At 45.7% G+C, this 24,530-nt stretch overlaps 1 protein-coding gene across 6 annotated transcripts in view; it reads left to right on the top strand.

The window, feature by feature from the left end:
- The window catches only part of RERE (arginine-glutamic acid dipeptide repeats), a 3,515,893-nt gene that overhangs the window by 1,200,016 nt on the left and 2,291,347 nt on the right, over positions 1-24,530 (top strand). The gene's annotated exons all lie outside the window — the stretch shown is intronic.

Here is a 24,530-nt window from a genome sequence, read left to right as displayed (position 1 = left end):
GTGGCGCACTGCAACTGTGGTCCCACTTCACAAAGGCGGTGCCTCCACAGACCCTGGAAATTACCGCCCATTAGCTTGACAAGCCTTATCTGCAAAGCCATGGAGAGGATCATAATGGACCTCATAAATAAAGACATAGGGAATTTGCAGACTTTGGATCCAACCCAGTTTGGCTTTGTCAAAGGCAGATCATGCCTTTTAAACTTGGTTGACTTTTTCAAACAGTCACCAAAGCCATTGATGAGGGAAAGGCAGTCCATACAGCCTACCTCGATCTGGCTAAGGCCTTCGATACAATACCCCACTCGGGTATCATTGAAAAACTCATCAGCTTAAATGTTAACCCATACATCACAAGATGGGTTGCAAACTGGCTGAGTGACAGAACCCACAGGGTCAGAGTTGCTGGCGCCATGTCAGACTCAAAGCCTGTCACAAGTGGTGTCCCACAGGGCTCAGTCCTGGGCCCACTCTTGTTTGGCATCTACTTTTCAAGTACAAGCAAACACAGGAGGGTTATGGCTGACAAAGTTTGCAGATGACTGCAAACTGGCGCCATAGTAGAAAACACATCTGACACAGATATCCTTCAGAAGGGTCTCACAGAAACGGATAACTGGTGCCAGAGCCACGGCCTAAAGTTAAATGCCAAAAATGCATAGTCATACCCTTCGGGAAAAACAAGGTTACCCTAGCTACCAAATAGGTGGCAATCCACTGAGCACAGAAGAAGTTATCAGGGACCTGGGGACCCAGGTTGATAGTAGTCTGTCATTCGACACCCATGTAGCTAAAGTAGTTAGGAAGTCCTTCTACATTGCCCACCTTATCATGAAGGGATTCTCATCTAGATCAAGGGAGGTCATAGTCTCCCTTTACTCATCACTCATCAGACCAATGATTGAGTACAATGCCCCATTCGGAATGTATCTGACCCGACACTTGCAGCAGCTGGAGAGGCCACAGAAGTTCCTCACCAAAAGGATAAAGGGTCTCAAAAATCTGTCCTATGCTGCCCGACTGAAAGAACTCCAGCTCTATTCAGTCGCACCGCTTGCTCAGAGGTGACCTTTGCCTAACATACAAGGCCATGTCAAACCCAGATTTGATGAATATGCTTCACCTCGAAAAATCTAGATCCATCAGAGCCACAAGGGCGCGAGACTTAAACCTCGACACGGCTATTAATAGGACGTGCTGGAGAGATAGATTCATCACCCAAAGACTCCCTATGCTGTGGAACAAAATCCCGGTACATGTGAGGCAGAGCACCTCGCTGGCCTTGTTCAAGAGAAATCTTGACCAATGGATGGGAGATCGCAGATATACCCCAGGAATTACCTCAGTGTCACTGCTCGACAGAGGCACAGCAAAATAATGGGTATAGTTCCCCATACTAAAGGGGTGGCGTAAGCCACAAAACAATGGGCTAGGCTTATAAATGCCCTCGGGCAGATAGCCTAGTATGAACCTATGAACCTATGAACCTATTGGATCTGCTCCTGTCATACTCCAGGCTAACTACTCTTATCTTGTGCCTCCCCTTTCCACTCTACAGTAGTCTACATCCTTATTATAATTTCTCTCCCTTGATGCACCTCTCAAAAAGCTGTTGGCACTCCTGAGAATACATTGTATCTAAAGTTGCATTCTGTTTGACTTTGCAATATTCAAGACTGTTATTTTCATGACCACCCACTATTTCCTCTGTACCATTCTATGTGAGTGATACGTTATTTGTCTTGTACCATCAGACTGTTCCACCCACTATTTCCTGTGTAGCATTCTGTGTGAGTGATACGTTATTTGTCTTGTACCATCATTTTCGTGCTCTAAACGTAAGCTTGTAACAGAATGTGTGTTTTAATGTTCGTATGTAAATAGTCATATGTACATTTGTACTGTTCTTGGTATTGTGTTGTACTGTTTTTCTGGAGCTCATCTCCCCGGGCCTCTGCTAAAAATGGGCTCCTGGCCCAGTCGGACTTTTTCCTAGTTAACAAATGTAATAAATAAATAAAATTAATTAATTAAAAATGCTCTTCCCATTGCCTCAGTGACTGTTTTTGTTTTTGAAGACGTCAACCAGGTTAAGTAGGCAGACCTGCCCTTGATGAATCCAAACTGGATATGGTTGAGAGTCTATAGATAACTTGTATTCTTATTTTTTTCCCTTTATCCTCTGTAATTACCCAGGTCTGTTGTAGCTCAAATTTGTGCAAGGGAATGACTATTGGCATCCTCCATTCATCCTGAACAAAGCCTGTTTTAAGGCCAATGTTGAATAATCTCTGCAGGGAGACTGACAGTTCGTTTCAGACTATCTAGAAGGCACCTTGATAATATTATATGGTTTCATAGATGTAGTGTACTTGGGTTTCGATGGTGCTTTGAGAACTTGTTCTTAAGAGATTTGATTGGGGAGATGATGTGGCTGTTTGATCTAGAATACTGCAGGAGAGAGGGTGAAGTTGGACTTGAATTTGTCCACTAGTAGAGTGGCATTGTCTTCTGAATCTTGAGTTATGTGGCTTCTTTTACTATTGGCTCTGAGCAGTGCTGGGCATTGCTTCGAAGATTAACATTGTTAAAGAAGGCTTTGTGGTTATCTTTTGCCTGGGTAGGTATTTTTGCCTCATGCCTGGCTTTGTTTTGATCAGGATTCAGATTTCCTTTTTTTTAGTTTAGTAAGAGTATTTTTTGTCATGAGGGTTAGATTTATTTTTATATGTTCATAGTTGAGTACTAGGCTAGCTGCTTTGTGAACCATTTTAAGCCTAGCTAATTTCTCTTGGTAAGAATCAAACCCTGCACTGGTCTGTGAGGTAAAAACTTTAACCACTATGGCAATCCCCAACTTCCTTTTTAAGTTGGGGGGAGGCTTTTGGGGTGCAATGAGTATTTTCTTTTCTTTTTAAAAACTGTTTATGTTGGGGTTCTACCACAGGGATTTATTTTTGAATGTTGCAATACCTTAAACTTCCAGTAAGTAAAGGATTTCACATAGGCAGTGGAATCCTTGGTGAAAGAGGCTTTGTTGGTCACGTCATCACTTAGTTTTGGTACATTTAGCCTTTGCATATCCCTTAATGCTGTGGTATTGGAGGATGCTTCTGGCTTCGGTCTTAAGGTGAACGAGAACAAATTGTGTCCTGTTTTGACAGAGGAGGGGAGGTTGCAGTAGGCAGGAACAGAACTTTTCCATGTTGGTAAAGACCAAATCCAGGATATTTTATCTCACCTGGTTGGAGTGTGGACTGACTGGTCTAGAGAGGTTGCATTTATAAAGCCAAGAAATCTCTGGGCCTTCATGTTTGAGAATGTACAAGTCTCCCAGCCATTAAATGGGATAGTTGAAATTTCCTGGGAGAATGAAGTTTAGCTTAATACCTAGTGATGTCTCGCTGCTTAGGTAGAAGGTTTGGGCCATGGGTGACACAGGGGTAGTCCTGTAATTGATTATGATGTAATAAAGGGTTTTATTTATTATGAGTTGGACACTGAGAAGTTCTAAATTATCTTGTCTAACAAGTCTGGAGGTGAGATTATTTTTATTTTAAGAATACACAAACACCTGCTATAGTGTCTACTTCTAATGTGCTGGCCTTTTTGAGTTATGTGCATTGAAGCCCTCTACTGATGGAGTGCTTTCACTGGTCTTGAACCAGGTCTCGGTGATGATGCATATGTCTACATTTTCCAGAGTAAGTAGTGTCATTAAGCAGCCGTACCTTAATGTTGTCATGAGCCTGTTTAGTGATGTTTGAAGCTTTAGAAGCCTGAATTTACCCAAGGAAAGTACAAGGGTGGACCATCAACTAACCCTGCAAACTACAGACCATTAGTCTAACTAGTCTAATATGCAGCGCCATGGAATGAGTTGTCATAGAAATGATTAACAATGACACTGACAGACACCTTCAGTTTTGTCAAAGGAAAGTCATGCGTACATGAGACTGTCTGCGTAGGGCATCTGTTTGAGGTTGGTAATCCTCTTTGTGAGGTATTTCTGCGGCATTTTCAGTTGTAGGTGTCTTGTGAGGTACATATCAAAAGGGGCATTGTACTCTATACTGGCTGTGAGTGATGAGTAGAGGGGAACAGTTACCTCTTTTTTCTTGGATGAGAAACCTTTTGTGATGAGGTGTGCCACGTAGAAGGATTTCCTGACTACTATGGCAATGTGATTATCAAATGAGAGACTACTGTTCACTTGTGTCCCAAGGTCTCTTATCACACTTTCATTGTTAAGTAGACTACTGCCTATGTGGTAGTTCATGCGTACAGAGGTTTTACCAAAAGGGATGATGGTGCACTTTTTGGCATTGAGCTTGAGGCCATGGCTTTTACACCAGGCATCTGTCTCAGTGAGGCCCTTTTGTTGGATGTCCACATCGTTAGGAGTTTCGATTATGACTCCTAGTTTGCAGTCATCTGTGAACTTCATTAGCCAAAGACCTTCTGTGTTAGCTTGTACTTCAGAGAAGTAGATACCAAACAGGAGAGTACCTAGGACTGAACCCTGTGGTACTCCACTTGTCAGTGGTCTGAAGTCAGATTTGGAGTCTTTACTTTCACAGTGTGGGTTCTGTCAGTGAGCCAGTTGGCAGCTGTTCTTGACACATCTGGATTTATACCTAGTTTAGTGAGTTTATCTAGAATTCCAGAGTGGGGGATGGTGTCGAAATTCTTGGCAAGATCTAGATAGGCTGTGTGAACCACCTTACCCTCATCTACGGCTTTGACTGCTTCAAAGAAGTCTATCAGGTTTAGGAGACATGATCTGCCTTTTACAAACCCGAACTGGATGGGGTCCAGAGTTTGGAGATTACCAGTGTCTTTGTTTATAAGTTCCATGATGATACGTTCCATGGCCTTGCAGACCAGGCTCGTCAGGCTAATGGGGCGGTAGTTCCCGGGGTCCATGGTGAATCCCCCTTTGTGGAGTGGGATAACTGTCGCTGTGCGCCATTCAGTGGGCAGAAAGCCTGAGGTGAGGCTATGATTGAACATGGTACTTAGGTGGGGTGCCAGTTCCATGTTCTTCGTGTTTCACTGTTGCATTCATCACATTTGGGTTATCTGCCTGCAGGTTAGCCCTCAGTCGGCCTGAAAACCAGAGTCTTGGGATTTCTGCTTCGGATGCTGTCGCTTCTTCCATGACGTCAGGTCATTAGGGGTATATAACATGCAGCCGATGCCATTACATCAGTCTTTCTTGCTGTGAGGTGCCCGAAGCAGTTCGCAAGTGCTGGTCGACCGTCTCCTGAAATTTTCGTTTTTAGAGTTTCAGACCTGAAGTCTTCTAAAAGATAAGCACCCCATTGGGGATCCTTTTTTCTTGCTCTAACCGATGTCAGAAAAAAATAATTGTCTTGTCTGTGGAAAGCAAGTATCTCGCAGAGATTTTCATTCTTACTGCGTCACCTGTCTAGGCTCAGACCACGACATCCCTCGCTGTCGGTTTTGTGCCTTGTTCAATGCCCGAAGTATTCGTTGTTGGGCTATTTTTGTCGCTAAATTCTTTCGCTCTCTATCTCCATATTCCGAAATGGCTTCAATAAACCATTAGACTACCGATCTTCCGAAAAAACGTAAGGATAAAGACAGACCGCATAGGTCCAAAACTGCCAACAATGCTACTGTTAAGCTAGTCGCTAGTCTACCGATACTCAGTGAGGCGCTTTTGCAGCCCCTGATACCCCGCTGCTACAGATTCGCAGGCCTCCAGTGAGACCCATTCGGAGTCTGGTATGCCGCAAGATGCTTCTTCAACTATGGAACCTGCGGATGTCTCTACCTTGGATGGGTCCGGAGCCGCTATGGAGGCACTGGCTTCTGAGGGTGTATTCGGGCCTTCTGATTTTCATATTAAACTGACTTCGTTTCAAACCAAAAATACCGAATTTCTCAGGCCTAGAGTTTGCACTACGCCTAGGAAACTGACGACCAAAGCGCATTCTAAGGCCAGCATGCCACAAAAATAAATGCTTAGAATGGCTGAAGACATCATTACCTTAATTAGGGGAAGTCCACTTTCCCCCTCAAAAAGACCAAGAACTGATTTTCTTTCTGATTCTTCAGATCGGGAGTCTGATAACTCCGATCCTTCTGATCACCAGGACATACCCTTATCTATCTATGAGGATTCTGATGCGGAGGATTCCATTCCCTCAGCTTCCCCTCCAGAAGATTTTTCTTTTGGTGAAACACTGCATACCCTTAGAGAGCATTTCCGCTGGGAGAGCTAGGATTACTCTGTCCAAAAAGAGACTCGGAATTTTTAAACTTGCCTCAGCGTAGGCCTCTAGCTATCCCTCCTGTTCTGGAAATTGTAGATGATGTCTTCTTGGAATCCAGCCTTACCCCTGACACTTTGCCTCCAGCTCCCAGGAAACCTGACAGGTACTACAGAGTACCTGACTCCCACAAATTCCTCTTTAAGAATCCCACTGCGGCTCCAGAGACCATTTCCCAGGGACCTAAAGGCATTAAGGCTACAACTGCCAAAAATCCAACCCCTTCAGACAGGGATTCTAGGGCTTTAGACAGATGGGGTAAGAAGGTATACACCTCTGCTACTCCTGCCATTAGGGCTTTAAATTGTCAGTTTCATATGTTAGTGTCAGCAGTATATTATGGAGCTAATTAAACAAAAAATGATGTTGAATCCTGATTGTGCAAAACACAAAGATTTACAAGAGTTAATGCATTCTGCTAACCAAGTTGGTAAACATACTTTGCAATGTGGATTTGATGCCTTAGAAGCATCTTGCAGGGCTGCTGTCACTGAGTCTGTTCTTAGAAGACATGCTTGGCTTAAGAACAAAACTTGCCAGATCATGTCAAAGCAAAATTACTAGATGCACCATTAAACCAAGAGCATCTATTTGGCAATAAAGCAGAAGTCCTCAAAAGGATGGAGGAGAAAGCTAAATCTATGCAAACGGTTAAGGATTTCTTACAAGTACAGCCACCTAGATTCAGTAGGCATTAGCCTTCTAAAAACTGGTCTTTTCCAGTCCTTTCCAGGCCTTCTCAGTTCAAACCCAGGGGCAGCAGACTACCAAGGCTACTTTCTCAGGTTATGCACAGATCTAAGCAATGGAGTGCTCCCACGTCCAAAACAGGGAGTAGTAAGTCGCCATTCTATGGTAAAATTGCACAATGACTTATCCTTAACTCTTCCAATCCTTGCCCAAGTACTTGCACCTTTAGGAGGGAAACTTGCCCTGCATGCCAAAAACTGGGAGTACATTACCCATGGTAGATGGGTCTTAAACATTGTTTCCCAGGGATACAAATTCCACTTCAACTCTATCCCAACCTTAAGCGGATGGCCAGACCCTCTCCCCCCCAAACCAGTGGGCTGAGGCCCAAAAGCAAGTACTTTCTCTTCTCAGTTTCAAGGCTGTTCAACTTGTCCCAGCAGAACAAAGTGGACAAGGCTTTTATTCCAGGCTGTTTCTGGTACCCAGAAAAGAAAACTCTTGGCATCATATCCTGGATCTGTCTATTCTCAAGACCTTTCTGGTGGTTCCAAAATTGAAAATGCTAACTCTCCAACAGCTGCTACCTATGCAAGCCAAGGACTCCTGGCTAGCAGCCCTAGACTTAAAAGAAGCTTATCTGCACATCCGCTTAAGGGAATCTTGGAGGAAATGCCTACGTTTCAGAGTAGGCTGTATGCACTATCAGTTCTCTGCGCTTCCCTTTGGCTTGTCTGCTGTGCCCAGGGTATTCAAAAAGTGCTTAGCACCAGCCATTGCATATTGCAGGCAGAGAAGAATTCAAATTTACTCATACTTGGACGATTGCCTGATTCAGGCAAACAGTCAGGAATTGCTACTACAGCACCTGGCATTTGTAAAGAGACTTCCAACTTCACTGGGGTACACCATCAACGAAAAGAAATCGCATCTGGTACCCAGCGAACAGATTGTATTTCTGGGAGCAAGCTTGAACACAACTTCCCAGATGGCATTCCTCACTTCAGAAAAACAAATTTATTTGACAAACTGCTTCAATTTGCTGGCCACCAAAATCTGGCTATTTGCAAGAAAAGTACTGCAAGCCCTAGGGTTCATGGCCTCTTGCATTCTACTAATTCCATATGCAAGGCTGCATGTGAGGAAACTTCAGTGGTACCTAAAAAGTCTTTGGTGTCAGTATTCTCTGGAACTGGAAACAATGATTCCTATCATTCCTTGCCTAAGGACCGAGTTCCTTTGGTGGGCAGAAGCCTGCAACCACAACAAGGGACTCCCTTTCACTCTACCCCCTGCCGCCCAAACCCTAACAGATGCATCAGACTATGCATGGGGGGCTCACATGGCAGGGCAAGGCATTCAGCGCAAATGGAGCCCAAAGCAAATGCAACTGCATATCAGTCAAAAAGAAATGTTAGCTGTACAGAATGCTCTGACAGCCTTCAAAGGCGTTATTCTTCCAGGACAACTGTTGGTAAAGACAGACAACACCACAGTTATGTGGTACATAAACAAGGAGGGGGGAACCCATTCGTACCCACTCTGCAGATTAGCCATGGCTCTGTGGAACACAGCCCTGAGCAGCCAAGTGCACATGCAAGCTCAATTCCTGCCAGGCAAACTAAATTCACTGGCAGACGACTTAAGCAGAAATCTCAAGGACCAACACGAGTGGAAACTGGAACCCAAAATATTCAAGCTTTTGAGGAACAGGTGGGGGGAATCGGAGGTGGACCTCTTAGCTTCCCCTCAGAGCTATCAGTTGAACAAATATTGCACCAGAACTCCCCAAAGCCAAGCTTGAAAAGTGGATGCTCTGTCCTTTACCTGGGAAAGCCTATCAATCTATGCCTGTCCCCCTCTGCCCCTCCTCTCGAAGGTTCTACTAAAGATCAAACAGGACAAACCAAGGACAATCCTGATTGCACCAGACTGGCCATGCCAGCACTGGTATCCTCTTTTGCGCATTCTGACAGTAGTGCCATCATGGCACCTGCCTCAGACCCCTCCGCTGCAGTCCCAGCAGGACGGCCAGATTTTGCACCCTCAGCTGCAGACCGTGAACCTAGCAGCCTGGCTCATCCTCTGAACTCATCACCAGCAACCCTCAGTAAGCAGGTGCTGGATGTCATTCTTGAGGCCAGGAGGCCTGATACTAGAAAATCCTATTTGGAAAAGTGGAAAAGATACTGATGTTCATCGTGCATACAGCTGCAGTCATAACAGATGGGTTCTCCTGCCGTCAGGCGGGTCCTCGGTCGGCCGAATTCCAAAGTCTAGGTCCGGCGTCGGTTGTCGTCGCTTCTTCCCTGACGTCGGTGCGACAGGGGTATAAAAGAACAAGCAGACGCCATTTTCTCCAGTCTTTCTTGCCGCGCGGTGCCCGAAGCAGAAGCAGTTCGCAAGTGCCGGTCGGCCAGCTCCTGAGATTACGAAAAATTTGGAAACCGAAGTCTTCTTAAAAGCTAAGTACCCCGTTGGGGAAACTTTTCTTGCCTCAGACCGATGTCAGACTAAGTTAATAATTGTATTTCGTGTGGGAAGCAAATACCGCATAAGGATTTCCATTCCCTCTGTATACCTTGTTTAGGCCCAGACCACGACGTCTCGGTCTGTCCCTTTTGTGCTACATTCAACAAACGCACTATTAAGCGTCGGGCGGAGTTCGCCCAGCATTTTTTTGGGAAAGCATTTAACTATACCATGTCGTCGGATACTCCGACTCCGGTTTTGTCTAAAAAACGCAAAGAGAAGGACCGACACTCGAGGTCCGCGGCCTCTACCGACACCATGCCAAAGCCGACTACACGTGGTCCGGTTCTCAGCGAGGCGCCTACGCAGCCCCTGATTACCGACGACACATCTTTGGCGGTGTCTCCTGTACCCGAGTCGCAGGCTCCTCGCCCACACCCGACTACAGATACTGAAGCCACTCTTGGCGTTGAAACACAGAATGTGGACAGGTCCACCTCCACTCAAGGTGTCTTCAGACCTTCCTCTTCTTTCTCCATCAAGGCTTTCACCAAGTCTAAAGCAACCATGCACCCTAAGAGACCAGCTACACAGGGCCCATCTCCAGGCCCCATGCCTAAGAAACAGATGCTTAAAATGGCTGAGGATTTAATTACTCTAATCAGAGGTTCTCAGCCACCTCCGGACAAAAGGCCCAGAGTGGAGGAAGATTCCCCCTCCTCTGATCAGGGCTCCATTATTTCAGAACACTCTGATGATCAGGAACAGTCTTACTCCCCTTTTGAAGACTCTGATGCAGAGGAGTCTATTCCTTCTGTATCCCCCCTGAGGATTACTCATTTGGGGAAACTTTGCATACCTTAAGGGAACACTTCCACTGGGAAGGCCAGGATTATTCAGATTCCAAGAAAAGGCTCAGGGAATTTCTTTTGTTACCCCAGCACAGGCCTCTGCCTATACCTCCTGTCTTGGACATCCTAGATGATGTTTACTCTGAGGCCTGCCTTAACCCGGAGACTCTACCTCCAGCTCCAGTTAAGCCTGACAGGTACTATAGGGTTCCTGACTCTCACCAATTTCTATACAAAAGCCATGCTGCTGACCTAGAAACCATCTCACAGGGGCCCAAGGGAGTTAAGGCCTCCATTGCCAAAAATCCATTGCCTTCCGAGAGAGATTCCAGATCCTTAGAAAGGTGGGGAAAAAAGGTATATACCTCGGCTACCTTAACCATAAGGGCCTTAAACTGTCAGATGTTCTTCATCTCACATTGCTGCAGTCATAACCTGTGGGTAGTCCGCTGTCCTCGGTCGGCCCGAATACCAAAGTGTTAGGCTGGCGTCGGTCATGGTCGCTCAGATCTGACGTCAGTATGCTGTGGTACTAAAGCGCATGACCGACGCCATATCCTCAGTCTTTCTTGCCGCATGGTCCGAAGCAGAAGCAGCGTTTGCAAGTGCCGTTCGGCGTCCTGAAATTTTCGTATTCTGAGTTTCAGTCCGAAGACCAAGTTGGGCTAAGTACCCCGTTGGGGAATAGTTTTGTCTTTTCTTGCCTCAGTTAAGTCCGGATGTCAGAAAAAGTGAATAATTGTATTTCTTGTGTGAAACAGATACCTCATAGGGATTACCACTCTCTCTGTATTCCTTGCTTGGGGCAGCACGTAGTCGGGTGTCGCTTTTGTGCTAGATTTAATAAGCGCACCATTAAACGCAGGTTAGATTGTGCTAGGCTTGTCTTCGGTAAGCGGTGTAACTACAATATGCCGTCGGACCTCCGACCGCCACCGCTAAGAAGCGTAAGGAAAAATCGTTAAAGTCCAAGCAGGATGAGTCGTCCGTTACGGACGCCGGTTCTTTAGAAACTACGGTGGAATCTGTGGATCCAGCCGAGGTTTCAGCTGAGTCTCAGGGGGAGCCTTTAATTTTGCAGGATGTGGCCTCTCAGGAGTCGGGTCAGGCTGAGGGGGCCTCTCAGGTCTCTGTAGTCCCTTCTTTGCATAAGGTGGTTAGGCCTTCTACTTCTGTCTCTAAGGCACCTTCCAATATCAGGCCTGGTTTGTCTTCCTCTGGCGTCAGCCCTAGTTCTGCAGGTTCTGTGCCTAAAAAGTGTATGCTGAAAATGGCAGAGGATTTGATTTCCTTAATCAGGGGTTCTATGCCCCCTCCAGATAAGAGGCCTAGGGTGGAGCCAGAGGTGGAAGGATTGGAGCATTCCTCAGATTACTCGGAGTCTTCGGCGGAAGACATTCAGGATTTTCCTCCTTATTCTAATTCAGATGCAGAGGATTCTAGTCCTTCTGCTTCCCCTCCAGACGATTTTTCTTTTTCTGAAACCCTGCATTCCATGAGGGAGCATTTTAAGTGGGAAGGTCAGGATTTCTCAGATTCTCGAAAGAGACTTAGGGAATTTTTGTTTTTACCACAGCATAGGCCCTTGGCTAATACCCCCTGTTTTGGATGTTGTTCAGGATGTTTTCTCTGAAGCTTCCCTTAATCCTGATTCTTTGCCTCCTGCCCCGGTCAAGCCGGACAGGTATTACAGAGTGCCAGAGGCTCATAAATATTTGTATAAGAGCCCAAGAGCTGATCCGGAAACTATTAGCCAGGGACCTAAGGGTGTCAGGGCTTCTGTTGTAAAGAATCCAGTTCCTATGGATAAAGATTCTAGAGCTTTGGATAGGTGGGGTAAAAAAAGTGTATACCTCTTCCACTCTAGCAATGAGGGCTTTGAATTGCCAGTTTCATATGCTGAAGTACCAGAATTTTCTCCTAAGTCAGTTAAAATCTAAGGTAGATGCTTTGGCAGAGGGCATAGAGTGTAAGGAATTGCAGGATTTAGTTCATGCCTCTGATCAGGTGGGTAAGCATTCTTTGCAGTGTGGTTTTGATGCTCTTCAGGCTTCTTCCAGGGTGGCTGCCACTGGATCTGTTATTCGAGGCACGCCTGGCTTAAGGATCAGAACTTGTCAGAGCATGTAAAAGCTCGAATTTTGGATGCTCCCTTCAATCTGAAGTTCTGTTTGGCTCTCCTGTGGAGTCAGTTTTGAAAAAATGGAAGACAAAGCTAAGTCTATGCAGATAGTTAAGGATTTTTTACAGGTGCAGCCCCCTAAGTTTAGCAGAAATTGGCCTACTAAGGGATGGGCTTATCCTTCTTCTGATTTACAGTCTAGGGGCAGATCTAGACATGGTAGGGGCAGGGCTCATGCTCAGGGTTCTTTCAGGCCTAGGACGTGGAGTTCCCCTGCACAATCTTCAGGCGAGGGCAGGGGTCAGCCTTTTCGTAAACAGACCCAATGACCTGTATCTTCAGCTGCCAGATCCCTCCTGTCTGGCAGCTCCTCTGGGAGGAAAGTTGGCACTTTTCAGGCGAAATTGGCTTTGTCACCCAGGACAAATGGGTGTTGGACATTATAGACCGAGGCTACAAGTTTTATTTCCACACCTTGCCTCCTTTCAAAGGCATGCCAGACGTTCCTCCTCAGCAAAGGTTGGAGGCTCACAAACAGATTTCTTTGCTTTTAAAAATGGGGGCTATCCAGGAGGTCCCTCCGTCAGAAGTGGGCCTAGGATTTTATTCATGCCTGTTTTTGGTACCAAAGAAAGGAAACACTTGGAGGCCAATTCTGGACTTATCTATTCTCAACACATACCTGGACATTCCCAAATTCAAGATGTTAACTTTGCAACAGCTTTTGCCTCTGCTAGGCAAAGATCACTGGATGGTAACTCTGGATCTCGGAGGCTTATCTTCACATTCCTATCAGGCCCAGCTGCAGGAGGTTCCTGCGTTTTCGGGCTGGCACTTTTCATTATCAGTTCTCTGCATTGCCCTTTGGCTTATCTACTGCGCCCAGGGTGTTCACAAAAGTCCTGGCTCCGGTGATAGCCTTCTTAAGACTAAGGGGAATTCAAATTTATCCTTATTTGGACGATTGCCTGATTCTTGCTCAAGACAAAGTCGAGTTACTTCACCATCTTCAGTATGTTATGACAGTGTTAAGGTGCCTAGGGTATTCTGTGAACGAAACAAAGTCCAGTCTAGTACCCTCTCAGGACATGTGCTTTCTGGGTGTGAGACTGAACACAGCCTCTCAGATGGCGTTTCTGACCCCGGACAAACAAAGAAATCTTGCCCTTTACTTCCAACAATTATCTCTACGGTCCAGGCTGACTGCAAGGACAGTCCTTCAGGCCTTGGGGTTCATGGCATCTTGTATTCTGGTGCTTCCCAATGCCAAACTGCATATGAGGAAGCTACAATGGTATCTCAAAAGCGTATGGACTCAACACTGCCACGATTTGGACACTGTCATTCAGATAATACCTTGCATCCAAACGGAATTCTTGTGGTGGGCTCAGGAATGTCACCTAAACAAGGGACTCTCTGTGACCCGACCAGAGGCGAGTCAGATCTTAACGACAGATGCCTCGGACATGGCTTGGGGAGCACACTTCAATGGAAAATGGGTTCAAGACACGTGGCCTCCCAGACTACAACATTTGCATATCAACATGAAGGAGATGTTAGCAGTCCAATTTGCCCTGATGGCCTTCAAGGATCTACTTCAACCAGGACAGGTGTTGATTCAAACAGACAACACAACAGTCATGTGGTACATCAACAAGCAAGGGGGAACCCATTCGTACCCTCTTTGCAGACAAGCTATGATTTTGTGGGAGACTGCTCTCAGTTTGCACCTCACTCTTCAGGCAAGGTTTCTGCCGGGAGCACAGAACTCCTTAGCAGATGTTTTGAGCAGACAGATGGTGGATCCCCAAGAGTGGAAATTGGATCCTCATGTATTTCAACAGTTGTCGGTGGCTTGGGGAACTCCAGACCTAGATCTGTTCGCTTCTCCACTAAATTTCCAACTGCCAAAGTTTTGCACAAAGCTGTTTCACCCAAAAGCTTGGAAAGTGGATGCTCTATCATTCAGTTGGAACAACCTTCACGTCTATGCCTTTCCTCCTCTGCCTCTTCTTCCCAAGGTGCTCTAGAAGGTCAGACAGGACAAGCCTTGCATGATTCTAATAGCTCCAGATTGGCCACGTCAGCACTGGTACCCTCTGCTGAGGAGTTTAGTACGGGAGCCTCCTTGGCCTTTACCATCAATTCCACACCTTTTGTCCCAGGCAAGCAATCATTTCCGCAATGTCAGGATTCAGTCCCTGCATCTGACAGCTTGGCATATTCTGTTTTAGACCCTGGGGGGGTCGCAGCTTCCTCAACAAGTTTTGAATGTCATTTTGGAGGCCAGATGGCCTAGTACCAGGAAAGTTTATGCTGATAAATGGAGGAAATTTTTTCTTTGGAGCAAAACAAAGAGCTTTGATGTCTCTGTGCCTAATTTGAGTGTTTCACTTCAGTATCTTACAGAATTATTAGACAAGGGTTTGTCTTTCTCCTCGGTAAAAGTTCATGCTGCAGCCATTTCTGCACACTATGACTGTGACCCACCTTTATTCTCTCACCCTTTGTTTAAGCAATTTCTTAGAGGGCAAAAACATAAGACCCCACAGAGCTCCTACTCCTTCCTGGGATCTCAATTTTGTGTTGGAAAAGCTCACTTTACCTCCTTTTGAATCTGCAGCTACTACGGAGTTGAAGTTTTGTCTTGGAAGACTGCTTTTTTGTTGGCCATTACGTCTGCTAGAAGGGTATCTGAATTACAGGCTCTAATGGCAGTTGAACCCTTCTTGATATTTCATAAGGATAGGGTCTCCTCATACTAACCCTACTTTTATGCCTAAGGTTGTTTCTAATGTGGCATTAAACCAGTCTATTCATTTGCCTACATTTTATGCTGATCCCCAAAATAAAGGGGAAAAGATTTTGCACTCTTTGGATATTCACAGGCAGTTACGTTATTATTTGAGCAGAACCAAAGGGTTCAGGCAGTCTCAGCAGTTGTTTATTTCTTTTGCTTTGGGTTCTCAGGGGAAACCTGTTTCAAAACAAACTATTTCTAAGTGGATTGGCCATTGTATTGCTTTTTGTTATGCTCATCATGGTAAGGAGGTTCCGGCTGGAATCAGACCTCATTCCACTAGGGCGACTGCCACTTCTACTGCTTTTTTAAGGGGAGTAGCTACTAAAGATATTTTGGAGGCAGCTACTTGGAGTTCAGTGCACACTTTTTCTAAACATTACCATCTTCCTCTTTATTCCAAATCTAGGGCTGGGTTTGCCACTGCAGTTTTACAGGGCATGTTAGCAGCTCCCAATGCTTTATGATTTTGCCAACCTCCCTTTACCTTTGCTTTGGGATTCTACCCACAGGTTATGACTGCAGCAATGTGAGATGAAGAACATAGTACAGTTTTGTACCTACCATAAATGTAGATGTTCGAAGATCCACATTGCTGCAGTTCAATTTACCCTCCCTCCTTCCCCTCTGTAGTTTGGGGTGGTTGTGTGGTTTGTGGTGTAAATATTGTTTCTACATGGGTGTTTGGGTGTTTTTTTTCCATTTTTTGGCTATGGCCTTTCTTTTTAAGGCCTTCTGACATCTGGGGCAAGAAAGACTGAGGATATGGCGTCGGTCATGCTCTTTAGTACCACGGCGTACTGACGTCAGATCTGAGCGACCATGACCGACGCCAGCCTAACACTTTGGTATTCGGGCCGACCGAGGACAGCGGACTACCCACAGGTTATGACTGCAGCAATGTGGATCCTCGAACATCTACATTTATGGTAGGTACAAAACTGTACTTTTCATATGCTAAAATACCAACAGTTTCTGTTATCTCAATTGAAAAGTAAAATGTCACAACCTGAACAACCAGACTTGAAGGAGTTGCAGGATTTGATGCATAGTGCAGAACAAGTGGGTAAACATGCCTTACAATGTGGTTTTGATGCTCTAGAGGCCTCATGTAGAGCTACTGTTACAGGCTCAGTCATACATAGGCATGCCTGGCTCAAGGAACAAGCCTTGCCTGATCATGTCAAAGCTAAATTACTAGATGCCCCTCTTCAAAAGGATGTACTATTTGGGGCAAATGCTGAGGAAGTATTACGGAAAATGGAGGAAAAGGCTAAATCAATGCAAACTGTGAAAGAATTTCTGCAGGTTCAACCCCCACGTTTTAGTAGAAATTGGCCTTCCAAAAACTGGTCCTTTCCTGCCACAGACAGACCCCAAAGAGGCAGATACAGGCGCTCGAGGGGCAGAGGACAATCACAAGGATCGTACAGAGGCAGACAATGGCAAGCTCCTACACAAAGAGGAGGTGAGGACAACTCGCAATCTTTCAGAAAGCAAACCCAATGACTTTCCCCATTTGCATGCCAACCAGGTCTCAAATGGCAGCCCCTTAGGAGGAAAGCTGGCACTATTCTCAAAAAATTGGCATGTTGTCACAAAGGACAAATGGATCCTGGACATTATAAACAGAGGCTACAAATTCCATTTTCATACCCTTCCAAAATGAAAGGCATGCCAAACCTGCCACACAATCAAAGGGCAGAGGCACAAAAGCAAATTTCAGATCTTATAAACATGAAAGCTATTCAAGAGGTACCTACACACGAACAAGGCCAAGGTTTTTATTCCAGGCTATTTCTGGTGCCAAGGAAGGGAAAAGATTGGAGACCTATTTTGGATCTTTCCATCCTAAACACATTCCTACTGCACCAAAATTCAAGATGCTCACTCTACAGCAACTTCTTCCCATGCTGGGCAAGGAGTCTTGGCTGGTAACATTGGACCTCAAGGAGGCATACCTGCATGTCCCAATCAGACAAAATTGCAGAAGATACCTCAGATTTCTTGCAGGTTCAACCCATTATCAATTCTCTGCATTGCCCTTTGGCTTATCTACTGCGCCCAGAGTATTCACGAAATGCCTGGCATCAGTAATTGCCTACTGCAGACTTCAAGGGATACAAATATACCATTATTTGGACGACTGCCTGATCAAGCGGACAGCAAGCACATTCTTCTGAAACATCTGGCTTATGTAATAATGTTAATAAACTCTCTGGGATACACAGTCAACAAAGAGAAATCAAGGCTAATACCCTCTCGGAAGATAATTTTCCTGGGTGCCAATTTGGACACAAACACCCAGATGGCCTACCTCACGCCAGAGAAGCAGGGGCAACTAATTCAATATTTCAGAACACTGGCAAATTGCACCAGGCTGACTGCAAGGAAAATCCTGCAGGCTCTGGGATTCATGGCATCTTGCATCTTACTAATCCCATGTGCAAAGCTGCATATGAGAAAACTACAATGGTACCTAAAAAACATATGGTCTCAAACACAGCCACAGTTTGGAAACAATAATACCACTAATTCCATGTCTGCAAAAGGAATTTCTGTGGTGGGCTCAAGCATGTCAAAACAAACGCAGGTCTTCCATTCAGCAAGCCTCAAGCAAATCAAGTCATCACAACAGACGCCTCGGACTACGCCTGGGGGCGCACATGTCAGATCGGTGCATTCAGGGCAAATGGTCCCAAAAAGAAAAGCACCTTCACATCAATCAAAAGGAAATGCTAGCAGTAATAAATGCTATTATAGCTTTCAAGGACCTTCTACAACTAGGTCAACTATTGATAAGAACGGACAACACCACAGTTATGTGGTACATAAACAAACAGGGAGGAACACATTCTTATCCCCTATGCAGACTGTCCATGTCACTTTGAAACATGGCCATGGACTTACAAATGGAACTACAAGCACAGTACTTGCCAGGCAACGAAAACATGCTGGCAGACAACCTAAGCAGGAATATGACAGATCCACACGAATGGAAGTTGCATCCAAAAGTTTTTACAGAAATAATCCAAGCATGGGGAAGGCCAGACATAGATCTCTTTGCCTCCCACAAAAATCATCAATTGACAAAATTCTGCTCAAGGATCTCCCATTCAAAGGCCTGGAGAGTGGACGCTCTCTCTTTCAGTTGGACATCAATGACAGTTTATGCCTTCCCGCCTCTTCCTCTGCTGCCCAAAGTCCTATTGAAGACCAGAGCAGACAGACCAAAGATGATCCTCATTGCTCCGGACTGGCCAAGGCAACACTGGTACCCACTCCTGAGGAGCCTGACGCATTCCCCACCATGGACCCTGCCTCTTATGCCTCTTCTTCTGACTCAGCACAGCTTCAAAACTCTTCACAGTCAGCTAAAAACACTCAATCTAGCCGCATGGAAGATTCCTTAGCATCACAGCAGGCCCTACTCTCCAAGGAGGTGCAGGATGTCATTTTGGAGGCCAGAAGGCCATCAACTAGAAAAGCTTACTACGCAAAATGGAAACGTTTTTGTGTCTGGAATGAGAAAAAGGGCCAGAACCCTGCAAAACTGAATTTACCTCAAATACTACAATATTTGGCTGAACTGCTAAGCAGTGGACTTACGTTCTCCTCCATCAAAATCCATGCCTCAGCCATTTCTGCAGAATACAACATTTATCCCCCTTTATTCTCTCCTCTCACCCTCTTTTAAGACAGTTCCTCAGAGGGGCTAAGAATTTAAGACCTCCAAGGAAACAACCAATACCTGCTTGGGATCTTAATTTAATTCTGGAAAAACTGACTTTGCCTCCTTTTGAGCCAGCTGCCTCATCAGATTTGCAATATTTGTCCTGAAAAACAGCTTTCCTTCTGGCTTATCACTTCAGCTCGTAGAGTTTCTGAACTACAGGCTCTCATGGCTGTCCAGCCTTTTATCATCTTCCATCAGGACAGAGTTTCCTTACGAACCAACCCGTCCTTTATGCCTAAAGTGGTATCCAGGGGTAGCTTTAAATCAGGCCATACATTTACCTACTTTTTATCCTAATCCTCAAAACAAAGGGGAGAGATTACTACATTCCTTGGACATCCACAGACAACTGCGATATTATTTGGACAGAACAAAACCTTTCAGAAAATCAGAAAGAGCTCTTTGTGGCCTATGCGGTAGGAGCTCAAGGAAAGCCAATTTCCAAACAGACAATCTCAAAATGGATAGCCCACTGCATACGCATTTGCTATTCCTTTCATGGCAAAACTGAACCTACAGGCATTAGAACTCATTCCACCAGGGCCACAGCCACCTCTGCAGCCTTCCTCAGAGGAGTTCCTACCAAGGATATTTTGGAAGCAGCCACTTGGAGTTCTGTGCATACCTTCTCCAAGCACTACAACCTACCATTATACTCCAAATCTAGAGCAGGCTTTGCCACTGCAGTCTTGCAGGGAATTTTGGCTCCTCCTAGTTCCACCTAGTGCCTACCACCCCTTTCTTAGCTTTGGGATTCTACCCATCTGTTATGACTGCAGCTGTATGCACGATGAACATAGTACAGTTTTGTACCTACCATAAATGTAGATGTTCGAGTGCTAATACAGCTGCAGTCCAGGTTTCCCTCCCTCCTTCCCCTCTAGGGGTATTCTTTTATGGTGTATTTGCTTGCAACTACTGTTTTTTGATTATATTGCATTGCATTACTACATAATTTTATGTATTGCCTTCCTTCTGGGGCCACCTGACATCTGGGGCAAGGAAAACTGAAGAAAATGGCGTCGGCTTGTTCTTTTATACCCCTGCCGCACTGACGTCGGGGAAGAAGCGACGACAACCGACGACAGACCTAGACTTTGGAATTCGGCCGACCGAGGACCCGCCTGACGGCAGGAGAACCCATCTGTTATGACTGCAGCTGTATTAGCACTCGAACATCTACATTTATGGTAGGTACAAAACTGTACTTTCCTGGAGCCGGTCTTGGGGAATGGACACAGCTGTACCCAGCTTACCTCGTATACTAGATTACTTGACAGAAATGCTCCACAAAGGCCTATCTTTTTCTTCAATTAAGATTCATGCCTCTGCCATCTCAGCTCATTATAATACTGAGCCACCCCTCTTCACTCACCCTTCAGTCAAACAGTTCCTGTGAGTAGCCAAAAATTTAAGAACTCCCACCCCAGCCTGGGACCTTAACTTTGTATTTGAAAAGCTCATGCTTTCCCCCTTTGAACCTGCTGCTACAGCAGAGTTAAAATTCCTCTCATGGAAAACGGCTTTGCTTTTAGCCATCACTTCAGCAAGAAGAGTTTCTGAATTGCATGCCCTAATGGCCATGGAACCCTTCATTATCTTCCATGCGGACAGGGTTTCCCTCAGGACTAACCCATCATTTATGCCCAAGGTGGTATCTGGTCTGGCTTTATTCATTTGCCAACCTTTTTCCCTAATCCTCAGTGTAAAGGGGAAAGGATCCTGCACTCCCTGGATATGCCCAGGCAGCTTAGGTTCTGTCTGGACAGGACTAAGCCTCTTAGGAAATTTGACCAGCTGCTAGTCAGCTTTGCTGCAGGGGAAGAAGGCAAGGCCATTTCAAAGCAAACCATTTTTAAATGGATAGCACACTGCATCCATTTCTGCTACAAACACCATAGGAAACGTATCTCACAGGGGATCAGAATACATTCCACTAGAGCTACGTCAATCTCTACAGCATTTCTCAGGGGAGTCCCTACCAGGGACATCCTGGAAGCTGCAACCTGGAGCTCTGTACACATTTTTGCCAAGCATTACCACTTACCTATCTATTCTAAATCCAAAGTTGGCTTTGCCACATCAGTCTTACAGGGCCTGATTGCCAGCCCTAATGCTTCTTAACTACCTCCACCCATCCTCAGCTTTGGGAATCAACCCACATGTGATGACTGCAACAGTGAAACACTAAGAACATAGTGCAGTTGTGTACACTTAACAAAAATGTAGATGTTCAAGTGTATTCACTGTTGCAGTCCTGGTTACCCTCTCTCCAGCCCCCTGACTTCTCTTTACTTCTACCTTTCCTTTTTGTTTGGAATTGTTTACATCACTGGTATTTGCTTTTTGCTGGGGGTGTTCCATACCATGTAACTGCTTCCTATTTTGGGGGCTCCTGAGATTTGGGGGAAGAAAAACTGATGTAATGGTGTCGGCTGCATGTTTTATACCCCTGACGTCCTGGAAGAAGCGACAGCATCCGACGCAGATATCTCAAGACTCTGGTATTCAGGCCGACTGAGGGCTACCTGCAGGCGCAGGCAGATAACCCAAATGTTATGACTGCAACAGTGAATACACTAAAATATCTGCATTTATGATAAGTGTACAGAACTGTACTTTCTGTAGTTTGTGTAGAGCGCAGCCTGGGATGTTGTCAGGTCCCATGGATGCTGTGATGTCCTTCAAGGATGCATCTGCAGTCCTTACAAATGGGTAGTCCTGTCGTCAGGCAGCCCTTCGGTCGGCCGGATTCCAAAGTCTGGGTCTGGCTTCGGCTGGTGTCGCACTTCACCCAACGTCATAGCTGCAGTTTTTCGGGTATAAAGGCATCAGCCGACGCCATCTTCCTCAGTCTTTCTTGCCGCGTGGCGCCCGAAGCAGAAGCTGTTCGCAAGTGCCGGTCGGTCAGAACCAGAGATTTCATACCAAATACTACTTTGAAGACTTCTAAAAAGCTAAGTACCCCGTTGGGGACTCTTTCTTGCCTCAGCCGATGTCAGAAAAAGTGAATAACTGTTTAACTTGTGGGAAACAAATACCTCATAAAGATCTCCACTCTTACTGCTTACCTTGTTTAGGCCCAGACCACGACGTAGCAGCTTGTCTAGCCTGTGCTTCTTTTAACCGATGGACGCTTAGACGTCGGTCAGAATTTGCAGAACAGTTTTTCGGCTCAGAATTTGCTTATATTATGCCGTCGGACCCTCCGACTTCACAAATTACCAAAAAACACAGGGAAAAGGACCGACACTCGCGGTCCGCGGTTTCGGCCGAAACCGCGGTTAAGCCAACCACGAGTGTCTCGGTTTCGGCTGAAACCGAGCAAGCGGTTCTTCCCCCGGCCGAAAACATGCCTTCTACCGAGGCCTCTTCTAGCCTGGTGGAATCGGCTTCTGAAATCCAACCTTCTGTTGCGGTTTCTCAGGAATTATCAGACACTATTCCCTTGGATATTTCAACCCCTGCACGTGGAGCTGCTAGGCCTCCTGCAGCCGTGTCTATTAAGGCCTTTGCCAGGGCTAAAGCAGCTAAAGCTTCAAAAACGGTGCCTGTTAAACCCCCCTCTCACAGGCCCAGCACCAGTTCCCATATGCTTTCTTTGGCTGAGGATCTCATTTCTTTAATTCGTGGCTCCCAGTCTCATCCAGACAGGGCCTCTCATCCACCTCCAGAGAAGAGGCCTAGAGCAGAGCCCCCTGAACCAGTATCCACAGATGACTCCTCTGATGACTCAGAACATACAGACCCTCCTGAGGCTCCTTATTCCCTTTACGAAGACTCTGATGCTGAAGAGTCCATTCCTTCAGCCTCTCCACCTGAGGAATTTTCTTTTGGGGAAACCTTGCATGCTATGAGGGAACAATTTCAGTGGCAGGGGCAAGATTTCTCAGACTCCAGAAAAAGGCTTAGAACCTTTCTACATTTGCCACAGCATAGGCCTTTAGCTATACCTCCAGTTCTTTCTGTTGTAGATGATGCTTTTAATGATGCTTGCACTGCTCCTGATTCATTACCTCCGGCCCCTGCTAAGCCCGATAGGTTCTACAGGGTCCCGGACACTCATCACCATTTATACAAGGCTCCTTTTGCAGATCCAGAGACTATCTCCCAGGGTCCAAAAGCGGTAGCAACTACATATGATAAAAACCCCCTCCCCTCTGAAAGGAAATCCAGATCCTTAGAGAGATGGGGTAAAAAAGTTTACACTTCTGCTACTTTGTCAGCTAGAGCTTTGAACTGCTAATTCCATATGATTCAATATCAAGAGTTTATGCTTGACCAGTTAACTAAAAAGCTGTCCTCTGAAGAATCTCTAGATAAAAAATATGTTCAGGAAATGGTACATAACATACAGCAGGTTAGTAACCATTCTTTAAAATGTGGCTATGATGCACTGGAGGCTTCCTTTAGATCAGCCATGACTGGCACAGTTATCCGGAGACATGCATGGTTGAAAGAGCAGGCATTACCAGACCATGTCAAATGTAAGCTTTTGGATGCACCCATGGACAAGGTCAATTTATTTGGTTCCCCTGCACAGCAGGTACTAAAGAAGATGGAAGAGAAGGCGAAATCTGTACAAACAGTGAAAGATTTCTTACAGGTTCAACCTCCAAGGTTTAGCAGGAACTGGCCCTCCAAAAATTGGTCCTTTCCAGACTCCTCTAAGACAGAGAGGCAGGAATAGGCGTTCAAGAGGCAGAAACCAATCCAGGGGTGCCTACAGGGGACGCCAGTGGCAAGGTAACAACCAGCGAGGCACGGACGCAGCCACCACCACTACAACAACACAATCACAGTGACTTGGATGTGGCACCGCCTACCAGGGAACAACTGGAAGCACCCTTAGGAGGAAAACTAACCTTATTTTCAAAGAACTGGCATTGCATCACAAGGGAAAAATGGATTTTGCAAACTATACACCAAGGTTACAGGTTCCATTTCCATACTCTACCAGGAAAGAGAGGAATGCCAAACCTACCACCTACTCAAAGGGCAGAAGCTCTAAAGCAAATATCTCAATTATTAAGAATGAGAGCTGTGGAAAAGGTACCATCTATGGAGCAAGGAAAGGGATTTTACTCCAGACTCTTCCTGGTACCAAGAAAAGAGAACAAATGGAGGCCTATTCTCGACCTGTCCGCTTTAAACATTCCTCATTGTTCCAAAATTCAAAATGCTGACCCTACAGCAGCTTCTTCCCATGCTGGGCAAGGAGTCTTGGCTGGTAACTCTAGATCTCAAGGAGGCATACCTGCACGTCCCCATACGACCAATTTGCAGAAGATACCTCAGATTTCTTGCAGGATCAGAGCATTATCAATTCTCAGCATTGCCCTTTGGCTTATCTACTGCGCCCAGAGTGTTCACGAAATGCCTGGCATCAGTAATTGCTCATTGCAGACTTCAGGGGATCCAAATTTATCCCTACCTGGACGACTGCCTGATTCAAGCGGACAACAAAAGCAAACTAACAGAAGACTTACAAAGAGTCATTTACCTACTGCAAGCCCTGGGATATACAGTCAATATAAAAAAGTCAAGGCTGACTCCATCC

The sequence above is a fragment of the Protopterus annectens genome, chromosome 2.part1, assembly GCF_019279795.1.
Source record: "Protopterus annectens isolate FY-2018-M chromosome 2.part1, PAN1.0, whole genome shotgun sequence".
NCBI classification, from domain to species: domain Eukaryota; kingdom Metazoa; phylum Chordata; order Ceratodontiformes; family Protopteridae; genus Protopterus; species Protopterus annectens.
Note: the sequence above shows the minus strand (reverse complement) of the source record. Positions and strands in the feature narration are given on the sequence as shown.